This window comes from Nanorana parkeri, unplaced genomic scaffold (genome assembly GCF_000935625.1).
Source record: "Nanorana parkeri isolate BGI_ZX_2015 unplaced genomic scaffold, ASM93562v1 scaffold2656, whole genome shotgun sequence".
NCBI classification, from domain to species: Eukaryota; Metazoa; Chordata; class Amphibia; order Anura; family Dicroglossidae; genus Nanorana; species Nanorana parkeri.
This window is the reverse complement of record NW_017308924.1, coordinates 35315-51344: the sequence shown is the minus strand read 5'-3', so window position 1 is coordinate 51344 and position 16030 is coordinate 35315. Positions and strand designations below refer to the sequence as shown.

At 47.0% G+C, this 16030-nt stretch overlaps 1 long non-coding RNA gene across 1 annotated transcript in view; it reads left to right on the top strand.

Annotated features, from left to right (window-relative positions):
* The window catches only part of LOC108802094, a 92905-nt gene that overhangs the window by 52194 nt on the left and 24681 nt on the right, over nt 1–16030 (top strand). The gene's annotated exons all lie outside the window — the stretch shown is intronic.

Here is a 16030-nt window from a genome sequence, read left to right as displayed (position 1 = left end):
TAATGCCTTCTTTAAGCAGATGCATCGGCTGTTCTCCTTCGTTTGGAACACCAGGGCTCCGCGGGTGAAGCTTAGTCTCCTCCAAGAGCCCTGGACTCGGGGGGCCTGGCTTTACCCGATCTCAAGAAGTACTATTTAGCTGGCCAGGTGGTGGTGGTCCATCGTTAGCTGACTGTGTAGGATAGTGATGCTGCCGTGGTGATGGAGGCCGCCTCGCTGGGGTCCTATGCAGCCCTAGCTGGTTTGGTTTATAGAGGGGTGGGGGCGCCTTATCCTCTGACTGTCTTATGGAGGCGACTATTAAGGCTTGGGATGAGGTATGCAAACTCCTGTATCCTCCTGTTGCCCATGTGTCACCACAAGCCCCTCTGTGGAATAACCCAAAATTGCAATATGGATATCTCTGATTTCCATATCTGGCCGGAAAGGGGGATTAAAACCTTGGGGGATCTGACTTTGGCCGGGATTGTGGGGTGCTGGAAAATGGTTACTGACTTTATCTCGCAGGTGATAGCACACCCCATCCCATTCACTATATCCATGTGTTTACTGGGGCTCACTGAGCAGCCTGCTCCTACCACCGCCTTGCGCACACTGATTGAGGTGTTGCTGTTCTATGCGAGGAAATTGGTGGTCCTGTACTGGAAGCAGAAAGATCCCCTCTCCCTGGCGGAGTGGAGGGGCATCGTTGACTCTTCTCTGCATCCATACAAGGCAGCTTACATTAGCAGGGGATGCCCGAGAAAGTTTGATAGGATCTGGGGACATTGGACTGCCTTAGCTTGATACCGGTAGAACACTGTGTTGAGGTGATATAAGTTATTCAGATGCTATCCTTTGATTGATTTCTCAAGACACATATCCCTCGCACTGATATCTGGCCTTTCCTATGGGTGCGCTGGCATTCCCTGGTGCCAAAAGGGACCCGTGCCGTGGGAATTTACCCGTTTTTTCGCCTGGACGGCACCTGCGGCCTCTCACTCTGCCTCCACACGTGCAGCCAAGATGGCGTCGCCGGAGCTCTCTCCAGCACACTCGGAGGCTCCTAACATGGAACAGGTGTGCCAGCCACAGGAGGGACACTCGCCCCAGAGCTCAGGGGGACTGTCCCATCAATCCAGGAGCTTATCCCAGGCATCACTCAGTTCACAGGAGGGTTGGGACATGGAAGCATACATAAAAGCATTGCCCACTATGAAGGACATTGAATCCTGCTTCTCACGCCTTGAAAACACTTATAAAAGGGAAATGTCCACCTTTAAAGAAGGACTTGAGTACCAGATTGGAAGATATAGAGCAATCCTCAGCTGAATTGCGCTACCATATACAACTGCATGATACCACTCTGCAAGAGCATACAGTGCTTCTTCACCAATTGATATATCAGCAGGATGATCAGGAAAACAGAAACCAGCATAATAATATTCGCATCGGGATTACCGGAGTCTGTTGAACCCAATGACCTGGAGGCTGCCGCGAAGGCGCTTTTCAATCAGATCCTGAATAAACCCAGAGACACCCCCATAGAAATAGACAGGATTCATAGAACACTGGGGGCTAGGTGTCCTGACTGATCCAGTCCCAGAGACGTAATATGCAGGATCCACCTCTTCAAGCTTAAAGATGACATCATGAGGGCTGCTCGCACGCAAGACGCCATCATGTTCAATGGATCCCCTATACTCCTATTGCCGGATCTCTCGGGCCATACGGTCTATCTTCGCAGGGCTCTGCGTGCCCTACTCGACCTACTTCGCCAACGCAACATCAAATACCGATGGGGCTTCCCATTCCAACTTATTGTTATGAACGATAGAAAATCAGCCATCTTTCGCTCCTTGGGCGACTTCCCCTCCTTCCTGGGCAAGCTGGAGCTCCCACACGTCGCCCTCCCAGACTGGCCACTCACACCGACCCTCCCCGGTTTTGTATCCGCCTCACCCTGGATGCAAAAGTCGAGCAAATCTGCCAGTCGGGCGGAGGCCTCATCCTCCTCCAACACTCTACTGAAGGTCCACCCGCCTCTATACTTTTTCACCTTAGGCGTCTCGGAGGGGACACATTTTTCGGCAGGAGTTGGATGTTCCCTGCCGTTCACCGATTGATCCTGGGTGCCCACTTGGGAAGTTTGCTGTGGTTGCCCACCACATATGCTGCTGTCGTCCATAAAGTTATCGTTATTGTTAGTGTACTGAATTTAATGCATCTATTTTTAAGTGCCATTTTTAATATAATGTTCATCTTGCTGTTGTAGCCTTGCGCTACCTCGTTTATATTCAACGTTAGGCCCTGGAGCGGGAGGAGCTCCCTGTGCTTACCATTTTACCCTCACTTAGGCCCTCAGTGAGTGCGCTCACTGACATTTTGGGGGGTGATTTACTAACCTAAACACACGCACGCACCAGGTGCGTGTGCATTTTTACACAGCAAAACGTATTTATCAACCAAACACGAGCAACGTGTCACATTTTCACGCCGTTATGGCGCGTTTTTATGTATTTACGTACGTGCGCGTCATGTAGCATGCGCCATAGGCTACACGCCGCTCTAATAGCGACATGCAAGTCTCTAAAAGCATATTTCCACTAATGCCATATATGGAAAAATCATGCACATGATGCATATATAATGCTTCTTCACAGTTTAGACAAAAATGGTTAGCTCATGCATTTACATTCCTGCATTCATCAACGCAAGCAACACAACGTAGAGCTAATTTACACAACATCACCTTGCAATTCATGCAGGGCTTTGCACAACACACCTGCTGGGTGTGTACACACTACAAAGGTGTCTAGATTCCACCAATAGATCATGCTGGGAGGGAACACACTACAGAGGTGTATACTTGTTCGTGGCGTGTTTATAAGGTTAGTAAATCAACCCCTTTGACTGTTTGTAGTGTTCATTGGAGACAATTTGGTTCACAAAAATGTCCTTTTCTCCTTGTGCCACTAGATGGCAGGAATGCACTTATTTTCTACTATGCCCTTTTTTTCTTCCTATCCTCTGTCTACTGCTTCCCTGTCTCCCCCTCCCTGCTTCCTCTTCCCATTCATGTCCCAGGGGGGGCTCACGGTGTAGTGTTGAGGCCCCTTTAAACCCCCATGATGGCGGCACCTCATATTGCCTTAGCGTCTCTCAACGTCCGGGGATTTAACACACCTCAAAAACGTAGCCAGGTGCTTTACCATAGGTAGGTGTCTTGTTTCTGCAGGAAACTCACTTCCGCAGTGATACCATTCCCAGAATAACACCTAAATATTATTCTGAGTGGTATCATAGCACGAACTCTGTTGCAAGATCCAAAGGTGTTTCTTTAGCCTTCCACAAGACCCTTCATCCTGAGATCCTGCAGCAACAAACTGACCCCTTAGGTAGATTCCTCTTTCTGAAAGTAAAACTTTTTGGTCATATATACACTCTGGCTAATGTCTATTTCCCAAAGCAGGACCAACTGACCTTCCTTGCACGGCTGGTCACAGCTCTGGAGAATTTTGGATGCCCTAACCTGATCCTGGGAGGAGACTTCAAACTCGCACTGGTGCCCTTTCTGGATTCCTCTTCTCGGCTAAGTCCTCTCTCTCACACACATCCCTTGCTAAATTTAAAACTTTATTATTTAAGCTCAGGCTGGTGGACGTGTGGCGGGCCCTCCATGCCTCTGACAAAGATTATATGTATTTTTCCCCGGCTCACAACTTGTATAGTAGGCTGAACTATGTATTCTTGGCACAACACCTATTAGACTCGACCCCTGTGGCCAAAATCGGTCTCCGCATCTGGTCTGACCATGCCCCTGTATTTCTCACTATGGGAGTTCCCACTGTCCAACATACCCATTTCTCATGGAGGATGAACGACAATCTGCTAAAAGACCCCCTGTGTCTAGACGGGATTACGACAACAGTTCGCAATTTTGTCTCGGACCATACCAGGGATACCACTCACCCGCTGACCCAATGGGAAGCTCTTAAATGTGTGGTTCGGGGCACTTTCATTAAGCACGGTTCTCGCCTCAAAAAAGCTTGATCGAAGCGGAACCAAGATGGACGCCTAACCCTTCTCCTCCGACACCTGGGCTCCCTAATACTTGCTTTTAAGGGGGCTTAAATCATCCGCAATTATGGGAAAAACTGGGAAGAGTACCCCAGCCGCCAAGGCTCCGAGAGGAGCGAATTCCCAATCGGGACGTAGCCTCCCTGAGATGTTCCGAACACAGCCGTTGGAAGGCCATGTGGAGAAAGTGGCGCCATCTTCGCCTGAGGCATACTCACCCAAAAGCAGCCCAAGCAGGCATTCCTTGGAAGACCTTCATCATCCGCACCCGGACCTGCTTGCCTTGATGGGACAGATGCCCCGCATGTCTGACCTCAACTCTATTGCCATAGACATCAAATCCACCTTGTTGGCAGAGATATCGGAGCTGAAGTCGGATCTTAGGTCCTGTCCGGCCGCCTTCAAATGGTTGAAGAGGAGACCTCCCGCCACGCCGTAGCCTTGAGTCGACACAGACAGATCTCTGTGGAACACAATGCTCGCATGCTAGAAATGCACCGTCACCTCGAAGATTTGGACAATCGAGGCCGCAGGCATAACTTAAGAGTGAGAGGTGTCCCGGAATCCGTTGACTCGGACCAACTGGAGGCCACTTTGCTGCACGTGTTCAATGACCTGCTGGAGAGACCGCCAGAGTCGCCGGTCACCATGGAGCACTTTCATCGCGCCTTGAGACCAAGAGGCCGGGATACCGACCCTCCTCGAGATGTCGTATGCTGCCTAGTGGACTTTCGCCTAAAAGAGGACATCCTCCGCAGAGCTAGAGAGCGCCCACGCATTCTATTTCAAGACGCCGAAATCAAACTATTCCAGGATCTCTCCCATATTACTCTACAACACAGACACTATGGATATGTGCCTACGTACCCAGTCAATTGCCCACTGAACACTACCCGGCATTTCGCGAGGCATGGATCCACAGCTCATTCTTCTGCCACGACTCACAGGTACTATGCACGCTTTGCTCCTAATCCCTTACATTGCTTCATCCATACATATCCTTACCCACGGATACGCATACCAACCTCCACCGAGACATCTGCTACGCTTGTAACACCCCTACGAGCTTTATTACCCATACCATCCCTGCCCTGCATAGACGCCCCACACGGATATTATTTGCCTTCAGGCACGGGATTGAACTTTTGCTCCAGTCTTGCAGCGGAGCCTTCCTAGGCCCCCACACCTACAGACTTCCCGTCCGGCCCGGAAGACCGAAGAACCTTACATGGGAATCTGCACTTGTGCTCAATACCTTAGTAAGATGTACATTTCAGTGCACTATGTTATTGCTTGCCTCCTCTGACCCTTTCTCCCTGGTTCCCCTCCTCCCCGCTCTCCCCCGCTTGCCTCACCCCCCACCCTACCTCCCGCACGAAGGGGGGTCAGATAACCGTAACCTGTACCCTGCTTCCCCATAACCTTCTCCCGAGGTATATAATATTTAACACTGTATATCCTCCTAGTATTATTCCCGGATCTTGACCTGACCTGCTACTATACTGCAAAAACGTCCCCTAACGGAGATGATCCGCAATCCCCCGAAATTGATATTCCTCATAATATAATTTAATATAATTTAAAGCAATATAATATATGCACCATGAAGAAAAATTGTATATTCCCTGGAGCTCCGATATACTATAACAATCCCTTTTATATGTATTCCTATAGTTGGTCATCCAAGGTCATGCAACCAAAATTGATAAACAAAAAACAGGGAAGTGTTCCAAGTGAGGATCACAGAAAGTGGTTGCTAAACAGACCGCGACCAGTGAATCTTATAAAAATATAAACTTTATTATGTTCTATAAAACATCACTTAATTGCAACAACAATTCCACTTCTTACTGATTGCAATAAAAGAACAACGTTGTTCGTGACATTCAAACATTCATTCATACATACTATGGGCCCCACACACACCGCGACTAAGCTCAATCCCTGTGGAAACAAGATAAGGGATTACTCCCAGGTGAAGCATCTGATAGTAATCAGTGCTGATCCCCTTGACAGACGATAATTTGGTATTTGGACAAGATGGATCCAGTTGAAAAACTCTTTAACAATTATCCAAAGACCTATTGGATACTATCTATCAGTTGGTGATTTAATACAGGAAGTCTCTATGATTCACCATAATTTGAAGGTGACACAATCCTGTGTGCGGTAAGATGTAGTCATGAACTTCCATATATCAGTATTCTTTATAGATCTATTTCTTTAAGGAGAAAGAGTCCTTCACTTGATTTCCTGAATCATCTTAACCTTCCCCTATATCAATAAATTCCTCCCGATGAACAGAGTATTTTTCGAGGGGGAGACCTGTGGTGGACTATTTCAAGTTGTTTTATAGTCAGCCGTACTCACAGTTGGTCGTCTCGTTCCCCTCCTTTGCGAGTCCAGATATCCAGATGGAAGTCCTGTAGTCCCAACGTTATTGTTGGTATATGGTTCATTTGTAGGGGGAGGATTTTGTAAGGGGGTTTTTGATTGGATTCGTAGTTTAGATGCGAGACTGCATCTAGTCTAATATAATTTTAATTTCATTATATATACTGTGGATAGCACCAATTACCTGCCATGGGAGGATCCATCTTTTGATATGATCGCTTCCTCAGTGTTTTGTTAATTCCCTTTCCTCTTGTTCGTTTATGTTGTTGCGCATGGGAGTCGTGGGTGCGTATTGGATGGCCTGCTTGTCGGGCCTCTTAGACCATTTTGGTCCCGGAGGCTCGGGAGATACGCGCTTGCATCATCACGTGCGCGCTTCTCAGGGCTCTCCCACCTACGCACCGTGCTGCGCGCCGTGGCCTGAGAGTTCATAGTATTTCTTAAAAGCCCCTCCCCTTTCGGTAATTGCATACCTTAAGGTGGAATCTACTCCTCGCATTTCTTTCTAGTCACCCTACTTTCTCGAATAAGACTTGACTTGAAAGAGTGGAACAAAATGCTGTACTCCTGGTTCGGGCGAGCAGCCATTCTAAAAATGACAGTCCTTCCCAGACTACTATACCTGTTCCAGACGGTGCCCATATCTCTCCCTAGAGCCTTTTTCTCCTCAGTTTACGCACTATTTTGAACCTTCTTATGGAACAACAGTACACCACAAATTGGGTTATCGACCTTAACCCGCTCGAAATCCAATGGAGGCATAGGGCTCCCACATGTACATAACTATTATAGAGCTTGCCACCTAACCCGCATAGTGGACTGGGCTCGCCACGGGCAGTACAAAGACTGGGTCCAGGTGGAACAACTTCAGGCAGACTTCCCAATTGGCTCTTGGCCCTGGATCCAAAGATCCCTACTCCCTCCCCAAATGTTCACCCATCCCACGGTGAGTACTTCATTGCGCGTCTTTGATGAGACTTGCAGACACACTCATCCACAATCAGTCCCATCACCCCAGTCTGCATGAACCCGGCCTTTACCCCGGGCCTCCACCCCTCGTTCCTACGCTCCTGGTCCCCGAAAGTGGATCCACGGGCGAAAATGTTCTTTGATACCCAAGGGAGATTCAGATCCTTAACTGAGCTTAATTCAGAGGCCCAAGCTGGGCCTCTATCAATGTGGCAGTACATGCAAATCCGCCACTTTCTCAATACACCACAAACTAGACACAATTACACAAGGCCACTTACCCACTTTGAAAAACTCTGCACGGAAACCGGACGGATATCACATACAATCTCGGAAACTTACTCCTTATTATCAGAGTCCTCTTCTCCCCCAACTCTCCCCTCCACGAGGGCTTGGGAAAGGGACCTGTCCAATACCTTTTCCTCCGGGGAATGGGAAGGATGGATGATCTTTTACTGAAAAGCTCACTGAATGTTCAAGTTCAGGAAACCATCTATAAAATACGTTCGAGGTGGTACAAGACCCCCGAGATCCTTCATCGCATATTCCCTGATACACCCAACACGTGCTGGCGATGCCTCCAGGACGTAGGTACGTTCCTCCATATCTGGTGGACTTGCCCAATCATAGCTAAGTTCTGGACCGAAGTACATTCTCTCATAACAACCATCACTGGGTTGTCACTGGAACTCTCTGCAGCCTCCTTCCTACTGTACCACTTCAATGAATCAGAACACATTTCCAAAAAATCCCTAGCTTTGCACCTGCTAAACGCAGCTAAAACAGTGATTCCTGGACACTGGAAGACTACATGCTCACCCACAATAAGGGAATGGTACTCTAGAATAGACTCAGTGGCAAACATGGAGGAACTAATTTCCAGCGACAAGGACACCATGCCCCGTTATGTGAAAATATGGGCAGCCTGGCACTTATTCAAAGCAACAGAAAGATATACAGCCCTAACACAGTAATACCTGTTTCTAAGTACTCTTCAGCTCCCAAACTTAGCCCCGCACTTAACCTTCACTAAGGTCCAACCGTACATAACCCATCTCATGCATGGGACCATTGGAAGCGGGCAAGGCACTCTATCTCTTCCTTTCTCACTTTTTCCTCTTTACTCTCCCTTTCTTTGCCCATTCGGGCATCAAGGCAACCTCCTCCCCCTTACCCTTTTCAACCTTTCCTTCTCCTTTCCACTATCTCTCTACCATCTTCCTACCCTTCCCCATACCCTACGGCTCGATGGGAGTTCCGAGTAGATTCCCATCTCAACGTCCTTCTTTCTTTCCCCATCCCATTTTTATTCTGATTTAATTTAATGTATTTCTCCAATCCCCCCCTCACCTAGTTAATTTCGTAGATCGGGTCATGCTATACCAGTATAGCTTGACACACCCACTTAGACCTGCAACATCACCGCAGTTGGCCCTTCCACTGGAATCCAAGCCATGTTCCGCGCAACCTCAGCATTACAACTTTATAGCGACGCTTGTGTTTCCAAGTTAGGCAAAACTGTTTTTACTTCTCAGGGTTGAACAAATGAACCATGCCAGCTACACTAGTAGCTACTTTCTAAGAAATATGACACGACTTGATCTCCGGGAACAGTTCCTCCCAACCCAACTTCAAAGACGAAATTAATTTTATGTATGTTACATTGCTTGTTTTCATTGCTTACTGTCTGTAACCATGACATTTATAAGCTCAATAAAAAAAAAAAAGCTCAATCCACCCGAGTTACAGAGCTCCTAACCTCTATTGCTACACTGGAAGGTGCGCACAAAACTACACGCCTGGACACTACCTATGTGGAACTGTCAAATGCCCGCCGGGAACTGCTATCCATTTTGGACTCTAGCTCGCTTAATGCGAGAAACAGGGCATGTAAAATTAGATATGAATCCGCTAACAAATGTGGCCGACACTTGGCCAGAACGCTACACCCCTGGCCCCCGAGAGCCTTTATCCCCTTTATTCTGGACCGCCAGTCATCTAAAATCCAATCTGCCTCGGGCATTGCGGGTGAATTCCGTCGCTACTTCTCGGGATTATACCATCTCCCTGCTCCTACCCCGGCCCGGCTAGCCGGGAATCTCCCTGTCTCTTTAGCGGATTACATAGCGCAGACCGCTCTGCCGGCCTTAGATCCTGGGGTGGTGCAAGCACTAGAATCCCCATTTTCCCAACCCGAGGTAGATGCAGCTATCAAGGCCCTGAAGACGGGTAAATGTGCGGGCCCGGATGGCTACTCGCCCCGGTTCTATAAAGTGCTCTCTGAACTGGTATCCCCAATTTTGACCCGCACCTTTAACTCGGTGGACGACGCACACCCTTTTCCATCTACCATGTTAGAGGCGAACATATGCGTTATCCCCAAATCCGGCAAAGACGTATCCTTATGTCAGAATTTTAGACCAATATCACTACTTAACGTTGATATTAAATTATTCTCAAAACTCTTGGCACTGCGTCTTTCCCCATCCTTGCCATCCCTTATTAACCCAGAACAGGTGGGATTTGTACCGGGGAGGGAAGCCAGGGAGAACACCACTAAAACGGTGCACCTCATTTCTCACATTCATAAACAAAACATTAGAACATGTTTATTATCCATAGATGCCGAAAAGGCATTTGACAGAGTGGATTGGGGGTTCCTCCACCAGGCACTACTTCAAATAGGACTGGGACGATCCATCATTTCTAGTAGGGATTTCCCGATACCCCTTTTTTTAAGACCCAAGTACAAGTACTTCCCCTCAAATACTTTCCGATACCAATTACCGATACTTTTTCTTAAAGGGACAGGTGACATTTTAAAAAAAACAATAGACATGATTTTAGGCCAATTTGTTTATGATTATGAAGAACTTTAAGTTAGACTGTTTTAGAACAATAAAACATCTAACCTATTAATGCGATCGTGTGGGACCGCCCAGGCGGTATTGCGGTGGGAAACCGCGCAATCTGCCTGGCGCGAATGGAGTACCATTAGAAAATAATGGCACTGCCAGCGCAATCGGCGGTGGTGTGCGATTGCATGACCGCCCAGCCATCTGCTCGTTTTTGTGCACGATGACCGGGCGGTCATGGATTGCATGGAGCGTCGCATCACTGCTGTGGGTGGAGCTCCAGGTCGCCTGACAACTGCATTAGACCCCACCTGGAGCTCCGCCCACAGCAGTGACGCGACGCTCCTCCAGCCTGCCCAGAGGACCCCAGCCACCACGGAAGGTAAGAAAAAAACATAGCGCAAGGTTCGGCGCTAGGCATCGGGGCATTTTGACAAGTACAAGTTCTTGTCAAAATGCCCTGTATCGGGCCCGCTTCCGATGCTAGCATCTGTATCGGGACATCCCTAATTTCTAGGATCATGTCTCTATATTCCTCCCCCACGGCCAGGGTGAGGGTGAATGGCTCGTTTTCTGAGCCGTTCGCCATCTCCAACGGCACCAGACAGGGCTGTCCCCTATCCCTGCTGCTCTATGTTATTGTGATGGAGCTCTTGGCACAAGCTATCCGCTTGAACCTTGATATACATGGGATCCCCACTCCCTCCTTTCACCACAAGATGTCCTTATTCACGGATGACTTACTTTTATATATCACCAGTCCCCATATAAGTATGCCGGAGCTTCTTAAGGGATTCGGCAGATTTGGTAGGTACAGCAACTTCAAGGTCAATATGAGCAAGTCCACTGCCTTAAACCTCACGCTAGCGCCCTCTACTGTCACATATCTGCGCAGCAATTTCCCCTTCCAGTGGAAATCCCGGTCACTCCCCTATCTAGGCGTCTCCATCCCATCTAAATTATCGGATCTCTTCCAACTAAACTACTTACCCCTCCTGAGCTCCCTTCGCCACACCTTTGACTCATATAGCAACATGAGGATCTCATGGTTCGGTAAAATAGACGCCCTAAAGATGGAGACTCTCCCGAAACTACTATACCTCTTCCATACTATCCCTATAGGCCCCCCCGAAACACTTCTTTAGTACTCTGCGCGCTATGGTAAATCGTTTTGTGTGGCTACTCCCGGATCCGATATAAAACTTTATGCAGACACAAATCCCATGGTGGGGTGAGCGTGCCTGACTTTGAGATGTACCATAGTGCCGCTCTCCTTTCCAGAATTGTGGATTGGTTCCCACCTCCACTGTCGCAACCCAAGCCATCGGTGTTAATAGAACAGGAACTGTGCCCAGTGGATCTCAAGGCTCTTTTATGGAACCCTCTGTGTGCATCTTCAGTATCCCCTCGTCCATCCCCTCTTACAATTGCAGCTGAAAACATGTAGGGACACTTACATACCCGCGTCTCTTACCACTTTGCTTAGCCCTCTATCCCCTCTATTCGACAACTCTTTGTTCCCTACGGGGGTTGCTATTTCCTCGATTGGGGGATATAAGAGGGGTGATTGGCCCATGGCTAGGGACTTTGTGCATGCCCCTACGGGCTGATTTGTGATGCCGGAGGCCACCGATACGGATCCTCCAGTAAACTGGCTGTTGGACCTCCAGCTGTCTGGGTTTTGCTCAGAACTGCATACTTCTGGGCAGACGCACAGCCCGCTCACTAACTTTGAACGCTTACTTGTCTCTAAGGAGAGGGCTTGCCACACGATATCAGCCGTCTATGGGATGTTGCGAGAGGTTCTTCATCAGGTGCCGTTGAGTTACAGAACTAAATGGTCTGCTGATCTGAACGGGGACCTTACGGACTCAGACTGGTCCACCATCTATCACTACACTCACAAATCATCTGTCTCCTCATATGCCCAGGAAAAAAACTACAAAATCCTTACCAGGTGGTATAGGGACCCGGTCTCCCTACATCGGATCTTCCCTTCTTCTCCAGAGACCTGCTGGCGGTGCAATGAAGTAAGGGGCACATACCTCCATACATGGTGGACGTGTCCTATGATTTACTCGTTTTGGCAAAAAATATTCAAGATCTATAACCATTTATATGGCGACACCATAGTACCCTCACCAGCTGTAGCATTACTGTCACTCCTGCCGGGATCCCGGAAAACTCACAAAAACATGATACTTAGACATATTCTGTCCGCAGCTAGGCCAGTGATCCCCTTACATTGTAAAAAATCTAGTACTCCGCCCCTTTCCCAATGGGTTAGCCACGTCAACTATATAATGCTTATGGAGGAACTAATGGCGACTGATGCTAATGCCTTTCCTAAGTTCATGTCCCAATGGAGTGTGTGGATTCACTTTTCCTCCTCCGCCAACCTACAGTCCTACCTCTAAAACAATACCCTGGTGGTGACTGGGACGCCTCAAATCACGATACACAACCTCAGTTCACGAACCGTGACCCACCTCCCCCTAATCCCCTCCCTTCCCCTCTTTCTTCCGAATTTCCCTCCTCTATCAGTTTTCCTCTCTCTGTTTTCCCTCCCTTTCTACAACTTTCCTAACATATCAGGATGTTTAAAATGTTGGTTCGGAGAAGGTATTAGGCAGTGCTGACAAGGGCTACAATATCTGGACACGCAATGGGGATTCCCACCAGATTTATACTGTGGATATAGTCATAGTGGTGCTGATCCTTTCTACATTGAATTATGCATAACCCAGAAATGCCTTAGCTTTACATATCATGTAACCAAATTTATGTCGCCATAGACACCGACCCTTGAATGTCCATGCCAGACCGTTAATGTTCAATTTACATACTCATGTAGCCTGATGTCTTGTTTGTACTTTTTATACCCTTCTTGAGTTTCAATACTGAATGTTATGAAACCTGTTTAAAATGCTAATAATAACTGATTCAACACTAAATTTTATATAGGCCTATTTTAGTTAACCATATAGTCTATTTGTAGCCTTTAGGATAAGTAGTAGCTCCTATTTTACCTCTATAGAGACTACTTCCTTTAATTGTGTAATAGACCCATTAAAGCCAAATACTGGACTTCTGACTGATGTGAGGGAGTAGTGGCGCACAGTGAGATAAGAGAACAGAATGGATGTCTACAATATCTGCTAATAAACCAATTTCTTTAAGACATATTTTTTTCCATCCATTTCTAACTTCACTGCCAACACTTGAAACCCCTCCCTAAAGTCCTCTCTGCTACAAGGCTTGCGGTGAGGCCTTCTTGTTTACCTGTGTAATGGTACTCCGCTTATTTCAGGAGGCCGATGGTAAGACCTGCCCTATTTTTGCTTTAAACTTCTCACATTCCCTTATGGCCAGATCTAGCCCCTCATTGATCTCTGGACGTATCAGATCCTCTGACTTAGTTCTGCTTCTCCTAACATCAACTCTATATTACTTACCCTTACGCTTCCTTTAATTTCATCCCTTCACTGGGCGCCTGAGTGGGAGGAAGAAGTCTCCTCATCTTCTATGTTAATTATTACTGACGCTATTAAATTCTGCAGCAGCAACTTAGTGTCCCTCTGCTTGTAAACTTCTTCCAACATTCCGAAGGGTGAAGTGTGATGCACTGCATTCATGGTCACCGGTGCACTTGCTCCAACAGGTGAACTTGTACTTTCTTCTGACATCTCCCCTCCTTAAATGCTTTTGGTAAAAAACACGGTTAATATTTTGGCTGTTTCATTATAATCCGCTGTCATCCATCTTGACCATGCAGCTACTTCATTTGCCTCTGTCATTTTATTCTTAGAATTGTGGTGCAGTGCTGTCCATACTTACATCAAAGGTTCCATGTATCGGGACTAACCAGTCTATGACTCTGCCAACCTGTGCCACTTCTTTAGGTACTTCCTATCCACTTCCCATTGTGGGCCACCCAAAAAATGTTTTCCCTGCCCCCAATGTTAATGTTAGCACTTACCTTAAATGAGGTTTCTTAATCCGATCTTCCTCTTCTTTCCTGAAGTTGTCATCTGTCCCTCCAGCGGTGCGGCGGCTCTTTGATCCAGCGCTGACTCCTCTCTGCTTGCAGGCACTTCCGATCCAGCGGTGTCTTCATGCGGGTGCACGTGTCCATAGACTTACCTTGCGTCTCTGCTCGTCTCCCGCCGGAAACTCCAAACTGCGCATGCTCCCGCCCCAAGATGCTTTGCAGCCGCCCAAGCAGTCTCGGATTCTCGGGCGGGAGCGCGCAGCGAAAACAGGTTAAGTGTAAACCGCTGTTAAAGCGGATTTAAAAAAAAAAACAAAACTTTTTGCCTATATCTACTGCTTGCGAGCAGTAGATATAGGCAAAAAAAACGGAGGGTTTAGAACCCCTTTAAGTACCCCTCCTAACTGATTACCCATGGCGTAAATTCAGATGGGGCTCTAATCAGATCCCTGCCCACACAAAAAGTTTCCAGAACCCTTTTGTCCGGCACCTCACCTCGTTGGGCACAAATTCACTGCACTCCTTTCTTTGTACTGGAGAAACCCCCTCACACAGGTATACCAGGGATATGATACCTTCAGCATGCTTAGGAAAAGCCTCTCTCACACTGGTATCTAGAACAAGCTTTCAAAGCAAAAACTGAAAGTCACACACAGAACCAAATGTTTTACCTCTAGTTTTACACTGCTCTAGTCCTTGCAGATTCATTTTAATAATTCCCGGGGACCGTCTACTTGTGATTGAAGGCTTAAGAAGAAGCTAATAGAACCCAGCCAACAAATATAAAAATATTTCATTTAGGAGGAGAGGAGTTTTACCATCTCAAACAGTACATAGATTTACCTTGTGCTGACTCCCGAAGTCTAACTGCGCAATTTGGCACCTTGTTAAAATTCTGGTAGGACTACAAATACCAGCTTGCCAACGTCTAAAGTTTTAGCTGTGTAGTTTAGCACCCATCCAGTTTTCCCAAACTGTAGAGTTTTAGATAGCAGGAATAGCCACAAAGGATAACCACTTATCTTGTAGTTTTTAGAGAATGCTGTGGAGTTGAAAGTCAAGGATAGATGTTTCTTTCAAACAAGTCTTCAGAGCAGTACTGTATGATACAGACCATTACCCACAGCAATTAACTATGGCCTCCCAGCCAACACACAGCAGAAATAAACTCACACAGGATACAATCATACAAGAAGAAGTTGAAAATAAAGATGGAAACAGTTAAACTTTTTCCAGGCTGATTACCAAACCACTGTAGCAACTCTAAGGCAATGGTAGCTTTAGGAAAAGGTTTAGTATTACTAAACAAAAATGTCACTCATTACCATCTGCTCCTGAGTACCATTTGCTCACCTTCAAATCTAAACACTCCCTCCATAAGACACATCATCTGAAATAGAAATGTGCCTTTATTTCTTCTTGAGGCAGAGCTTTAACCTCCCTGGCGGTCTGATTATTTCAATATATATATTTTTTAATTTATTGGTAAATAAACAAGTACAAAACACACATCAAATGCCTCCCCCTTCCCCCAAATATTCCCTCTGTTTTGTTCCCAAGGAGTTTTCCACAATCCAATACTGGGAAAATAAACAACAACAAGTTCGTGTTCCAAAGTAATGTGATTTTCTCTTCGTGAAAAGGCACCCCCCATGGATGTACACTCACCCCCAAATACTGACTCGCTCTAATAGCAGACAAATCTCCAATGCACAACGACCTCCTTCAGCGATCTGCCCTCAGTCTCTCCGTCACGTAGAGC